This window comes from Nothoprocta perdicaria, unplaced genomic scaffold (assembly GCF_003342845.1).
Source record: "Nothoprocta perdicaria isolate Ctin4 unplaced genomic scaffold, notPer1 scaffold_84, whole genome shotgun sequence".
NCBI lineage: Eukaryota > Metazoa > Chordata > Aves > Tinamiformes > Tinamidae > Nothoprocta > Nothoprocta perdicaria.
Window position 1 is genome coordinate 3,218,334 of NW_020456132.1, and position 6,942 is coordinate 3,225,275.

Sequence of the window (6,942 nt, forward strand, 5' to 3'; positions counted from 1 at the left end):
TTATTATTATTATTCATGAAAACTTAGACCTCAATTAACTGCATAGTTTCCTTTGTGTGAGACAGAAGTATCAGCAGTGCCTGACAGCAACATCACCTACTAGAGGAAGAAGCAGAAGATGAATTATAGTAGTAATAGAGCCTGTGGAGGCAGGGGGGGCTTTTGAACGACTTCCACATTCCCTATGAGGAATAAGTCACTTCCATAACCTCGGGCTCGCTTATATGAGATCCTTAAAGTACTTTATATCAATGAGTTCTTGGATAGTTTAGATTCCCACTCTCTGCTCCTTGCTCCAAATGCAAAAGAGGTTTAGACCCCTTCATTTCCCCAGCAGCTCCTATGTCAGGTGGATAGGTCTCTGCACTCATTTGGAGTCAGAGAAAAAGCTCCCCTTTCCATGGCCTCCTCGCTTGGCCCTGTGCCTCCAGGTTGGCACATAACTGCGGCATTCCACAGCAAGCTGCCCTGTTCCGAGCTCAAACCTGGGAAACAGCAACGCAGACAGACCCATGTTGTGCCAAGGCAAAGCCAGATCACAAGGAATTGCACATACTTCACTGCAACAGCATTTCTAGGAAGGAAAAGACACCGAGTTGGCTAGAGTAGCTGCAAGTATTATCAGCAGACCCTCTAAATCCATGGAAAAGTGGCATGTAGAAGTCCCTCTTTGCCTGCACAGGAACAATTCAGCTTCTGTTTCTCCTACTCCAGCATTAAGGTGAGCTCCCTCTCACCTATATCTGACTCTGCTTAATAAGAGTTCTTTATATGCCATCAACTGGCCATGACAATTACACTTCTTTCAATCCAGAAGTCCAGGAAATCAAGCTGAATAATGGATATTAATGGGGCTATAATTCTCCAGTGGCGCCTGCAGCACAAAGCAAAGAACAAAGTCTCAGTGATGCCATATTCTACAATTAGCACTTTTATTTCCTAGGGATAACCACCAAAATGTGAGCAAAGGGAAAAGAGATCATAATACTCATTAAAAAAGAAAAAGAAATCCACAATGAGATATTGGCCTGAATCTATTTCAGGTATATGATTCATTACTTCTAAAGTTAAGCTTTCAAACAGTTTAGAAGTCTCTGCTATCACCACATGAGTGGGTAGTTATCTCTTATCCTAACTAAGCACAGCAAGAGAAGAAAAAAAAGGAGAAGGATGAAAGTACCAAAAGACTTTTAATAACACAGTTGAGCACTGCCATTTTTAACCCCTCGGTTACATTATGTTCAGGCTTGTGATGTGCCTCGTGAGGAGAGCTTATCCCTGAGGCACCAAATTTGTCTGCAAATTTGTCATGTTGAAAAGAAGGTATTTATGCCAACCGCATCTGCTCCATTTTCCTAAGAATCTTTGAAAACTAGTACAGTTTTCTAAAGTACCCTGAAATACCTATGAGTTTGTTAAAAACTATCTAACAGAAATCTCCAGATTTTTTTAATGCAAGAGTCAGATGATCTCAGGTTCTCACATGGATCTAATGAGATATCCTGGTGACTGCATAATTCCTTCCCAAACTATAAGGATGGCATCCTTGCATCATGACAGTCTTCACAGTCTTTTTTTTTTCCTAGGCCTCCCCCGCCCTTTTTTTTTTTAAACATAGAACATGAAATCCAGCTCTAGCATTAAGTTTTAGATTGATTTTCTTCAGAGAACAGGATAATTATAGTGTGATACACGTGCAAGAGCCAATCCAAAGAACAAGAATCTTGGAGTGTTTATCTTAAGAGTCATCTGGAAAAACAGACACGTAAACTACTAGAAGACAAACTATTTTGAAAACCTACTATATACTTTTTCTGTTATGTTGTACCTTACTCATCATACATCTGCAAAACACCTCAGGTTTTTTTTTTTTTGGGCCATTATTTCAAGCTTCAGGATCTTGCTTTCTCCCCTCCACTTTTGTCAATTTTATCCAGAGTAGAGGTCCATTTTTACATATGTTCAGAGAACATCTGTGTGGAGATGCCTAGACAGCCACCAAGGCTACCTGCACATTCTTAAAACTTTATTTGCTATAGCCATCCTGAAGAACTGCTAGACTATTAAGAAATTTGGTCCTAGCCTTAAACTGTAAAGGGATTTGATAGGGAAATTTTAGCATTAAACCCAGCTCCACGGAGAGGTGCTTTCAGTTGCTAAGCCTTCCAAACTGCTTTGGAATTGTTTTTGGGGGGCTGTGATTTTTTCCAGCCTTCTTCTCTGCCATCCTAGCACCATCCTCAAAGTTATAACTCATGCTGCTATTAAAGTCCAAGCCTATATTGTGGGTTTCTCAGGGAAAGTCTCTTGGTTTAGAGACAGTCACCCATTGACTTCAGTTGTTGGTCCCAAGGAATAAAAACAAAGAAAAAAGTCAGGCTGTTTCTAGCTGTTGGCATGGGAGTAGCGATAAGAAGAGCTGAATATATCCAAACCTGAAAAACTGCCAGCCATAACAAATGCCATTACAGCATAGCCCTGCGTGTATTCTGGAAGAAGCTCAAGAGAGCTACTGCCCCAAGAAAAAGTTTAGATTAGGGCTATATTTCTGATAGTATTTTCCTCTGTCCTTCATATAAATAGTTGTGATAGTTAAATGGTTATTCTCAGGTGTAATGGGGATACTTTCAACAATTTTTGTGTGTACTTTTAAAAATAAATTCTTGGAAGATAGTTGTGAAGTACTCCAAGAGCTCCTTACCCCATCTTTCCCTTCTCTAGCCTGCCTCAAAGAGAACTTACACGCTGAATTTTAGATACTCTTTCAAGAAAATAATAAGTGTATATATATGCACACACCTAGCACCTTCCTTTAAAGAACTTTTCCTGAAAAATTGCTGGCTTATTTCATTATAAAGAGGCAATGTTGTTCAAGTTTCGGTGTTTTGGCAGACGGATATTTTTCTAGTATAAGAGCAATGATGATCATACACATAAACCCTTATCTAAGAGCGAGGGTTAGTTAAATGGGTGCTCTTCTGCAGAGCATTAGCCCTCAGCAGTTGTGTGATGCAAGCTGACAAGGGTCTACACAGAACAGCTATTATCTGAAAACTGTTCTCTGCAGAGGCACTGCTTAATTTTGAAAGTAGGTAGAGAACAAGTTCTAGACCTTCAAGTGTCTGCCCAGGAAAAATGCTTCTGTGCAACTAATACATCCTATAGTCACAATAAATTACATCTCCACAAACAAAATGCAGAGAAACCCTCACCTTGATGAAAGGGAAGACCAGGAAAAGGATCATTTTCCCAAACTGAATATTATTAAGCACACTTAATATAACATCTTCAAGATTCAGCCTTCACCATTCTTCTTCTCTTCCTTTACCCTTGCTTTCCCATCCCATTTACATTTTGTGTCAGTTTATGCCAACTCATTTCTCTGTTGTAAAAACTAATAATCTTCACTTGCCATTCTTAGTCTAAAGGCACCAACCTTTCTTCAGTGTTCATAATAATAAAACTCCTCAGTCTGTTTTGTTCTTTACCTCTGCAGACACTGAAACAGCAGTTGAAGGAGCTATGACAGCTCCAATGCTTTAGGGGGAGCAGCTAAATTAGCACCTATCATTTGTGCACATGTAGGCAGCATTATTCTCCCTTCCATCCCAAAGTGCAGTACAGGATTGACTTTATTGATGCATAAGTATTTTCATAGTATGCAGTTTGCACAATAGTCAAGAAAGTTAGCCTTGAAGTTGCCATTTCAAGCAGCTGTACAAGTATATTACTGCTCTGCATCTTCTCCTCTTTGACTTTTCCACTACCCCAGCTCTTCACACAGAGCCTCCAGAAGAGGAAGCAAACAGCATTTGACCCCAGCACTTTGGGGCCAAGTTCACAGTCTGCATGCACACCTGTGAAGACACAGGCCTCAGAAAAAATAATTTTTAGAACAACATTCAAGCTCTTGCCTTCATTTTTCTTCAGCCTTCTCTTACTTCTGCAGGTTGCATGTTTCAGTGAGTAGGCTGGACCTCAGCGGGGTCTGAAGGAGCATGGGGGAAAGCTGTGGTGTTCTGCACCTCATGTAAAAAGTCACACTCATACTCCCCAGACCCTAACACTGGGTCCAATTCCATTTATTCCATTTCCAAGACTTAGGTAATACTTACTGCCTTTGCATTTCACTACAGCCAAAGGCTTCTGGAGGTAGAAAGGAAGGGAAGGGGCAAGTGTCACTGAATAAAAGCTGCTAGTGTGGGTCACAAGTCCCTTCCATGGACAAGTCCCTTCCCATGGCTTGCCTGAATGCCCCAGCTTTGCCCAGCAATAGCCTCTTTTACCTTCCATCACAGATGACTAATGGCTGTTCTCTCCCTCTCAAGGCAGCCTGCTTACAAAGGGAACAAGGGGGTTAACTTACACTCAGATAGCCCAGGCTGCAGGGTTTGACTCAAGGCTGCAGAGCCATACAACTGACAACAGAAGCACTTTCTGAAATTAGCCCAAGCAAAAAAAAAAAAATCTAGGTCTGAACAGCCTCGCTTGGATTGTTTGTTCCCCTGCACTTTTCCTCCTCTTTGGCTCTCTTCATAAATCCCAAGAAGCTCCTCCTGACAGCTCAGTGGTGTTAGCATTGACAGATGCTTTGCTATAATCTTCGCCATGCCCTTCAGAGACAGTCAGAGCATCCAAGTGCTCTCTGCTTTCCACATATCTTGACGATGAAGTAGCCGTGATAAAGCTCCTGGGCTCTTCCGACTCCACTTCTGACATGCATCCTGTGAAAAAACACTCAATTCAGTGATAAAAGCATCAAGAGAAGATAGTAAGAGCTTTCCACAAAGTCTGCCAGTTCTGCCCATGTTCGAAGGTAAATAAAATCAGCAGGAAATGGTGATTCAAATCAGTGCCTGAAAACAAGAAGCAAGTTGGCCAAACATCCAGGCTAACATAGCAGTCAACCTCAAGGGTTCTCACTGATGAGTATGGAAGAAAAGCTGGGATTTCTAATACTAACCTAGTGACCAACCTTTGACAAGAGCTATGAAATACCTTGATTTCTCTGCACATTTTATTATGCTCTAGAAACACAGCAACAGAGCTGGGTTAGTCTACACACACACAGAGCCTAGTAAGGTTTGACTGACTATGTCAGAGAGCAAATCAACAGGGAAATATTCAGAAGCAGCTGAGTAGGTTAAAGCAGTGCAGGAGGAGAGAAAACAATCACCAATGAAAACTATGTAACCCTTTAGTACCTAGCATAATGGGGTTGTTTCACCTCCCAAGGCAACATTTTTTTTTAAGTCATACCCTGTGCAAAACAGCTTTAATTCTGCTTAAGGATGATTCCTCCTGCACCAACGTTTATGAGCTTTCTGCTAGGATGAAGCACTGGCACCTCAGTGTCTCTGTGTACCTGTGAAGGATGCCAGTAGCACAGGGCAAGTAAGATGGGAGCTGAATCCCTGGGCAGGCTGGCAATCCCCAAGTGCCAAAGGGAAGGTGGAGGAGCGTTCTCCTCCTGAGGAGCTACTATGGGACGAGCAGCACTGCAGAGCAGAGATGCAATAAGTATCAGAGGGTGCATGCAAGCCTGGCTACCTGGCTCCTGCACACATGCTTCATTCCTCTAGGAGAGATTGGGCCCTGCACTTGAAAACAGCGGAGAAGGGCAGAAGGGCAGCTATAGGGAAGGACAGTAAAGCTGATCAGATTGAGGTATAACAGCTTTTCCCAGTTTGCTTTAAAAGCCTGTTTGGGCATTCAGGGTCACTCCCAATTTAGGACACTCCAACACGTTGCACTTTCCTCAGCTTTGACCTCACCCACGAGGGAGCTGTTCCCATTAAGGCAGGAACCTGGCTGCATTTCCAAAGCTGCTACAAGCTCAGCACCACAGGGCCGTGCTGATGTTGCTCTCAGTGCTTCTCCTTCAGGAGGGCCCACGTTGCACGCGGAGACCCTCCTTGCCAGATCAACTTGTTGACTTGTGCAGTAACACATCTCCTCCTGAAGAGGAGCAGATTGCTTTTTAAAGCCATGAATGACAGTGCTGCCTTGTCACTAGCGTCACCTTGTACCTTAAGGGTACTTTAGCCTTTTCATCACTTCTCGTGCCTTACCCAGGACTCAGACTCTGCTCATGCTAAATGCAAGTGTAAACAGATCTTGAGTAATAGTCCCTGTCCTGAGGGACTCCAGGTCTTAAGGACAGACAATTAAAGAAATAAACTACCACCTCATTTCATAGATGGTAAAGGAGAAGTAAAGGGGATAAGACAGCATATGCAAGGGCACAGGAAATCTGTACAGCAATGTTAGTGGAGCTCTGCTATTCAGGGTGAGCCTTTTTCTAGTCACAATACGGTCTCATCTCTTTTCTAGGCTACACTCAGTCTTCCTGCCCCCACCCTCACCCAGCAAGTCTGCCAAAACTGAGGGGCAGTGAGGGGGGAGGCAGGGAGTGTTTTAAACCATGCACTTCAGTTGCACCGTAATATTTGGGGTCTCACACTTGCTAACCCAGCCCCTTGTATATGACAGCCACACAAGGTTCTACACAAGCAAGGAGCTATTACCTTGTTTGCATGCTTCTCCCACGAAGTTTGTGTACGTTTGGGGCACACTTGTTGGCTGTTCCCATGCCGAGGTCCCGAGCCCATCATCGCTTCCCTGCAGTACGTTCTCTTCAACCCCTGAAGAGGTACAAAGTGCCTGCAGGCAACTTACCACAGCTTACTGGGCAACAATCATTATGGTTAAGCATTTCCTGCAATGCAAAGGCTATTTCACTTGTACCTAAAGGCTATTTCACTTGTACAGAAACCAATGGTCAGTATGTGGCTCAAAGCCTTTGGAGCTTTGAACCTTTTATGTGAAACTGCATGTAAAGGGTTCCTGTGCAGTAGGTTGTGCAAATCCTTGTCACCACTGGCAAGGATTTACATCTACAGAGCACTGCAATTCCCCTCCTCAAATTGCCTGATCTACAGG

General features: G+C 43.1%; 1 long non-coding RNA gene across 1 annotated transcript; it reads right to left on the reverse strand.

Annotated features, from left to right (window-relative positions):
• Positions 1-2,365: 2,365 nt before the first annotated feature.
• Positions 2,366-6,639, reverse strand: LOC112958305. The gene is made up of 2 exons (XR_003251407.1): positions 6,528-6,639; positions 2,366-4,724 (listed from the first exon to the last, which is right to left on the reverse strand). It is a non-coding gene; the product is annotated as an uncharacterized LOC112958305 (long non-coding RNA).
• Between the last annotated feature and the right edge of the window lie 303 nt (positions 6,640-6,942).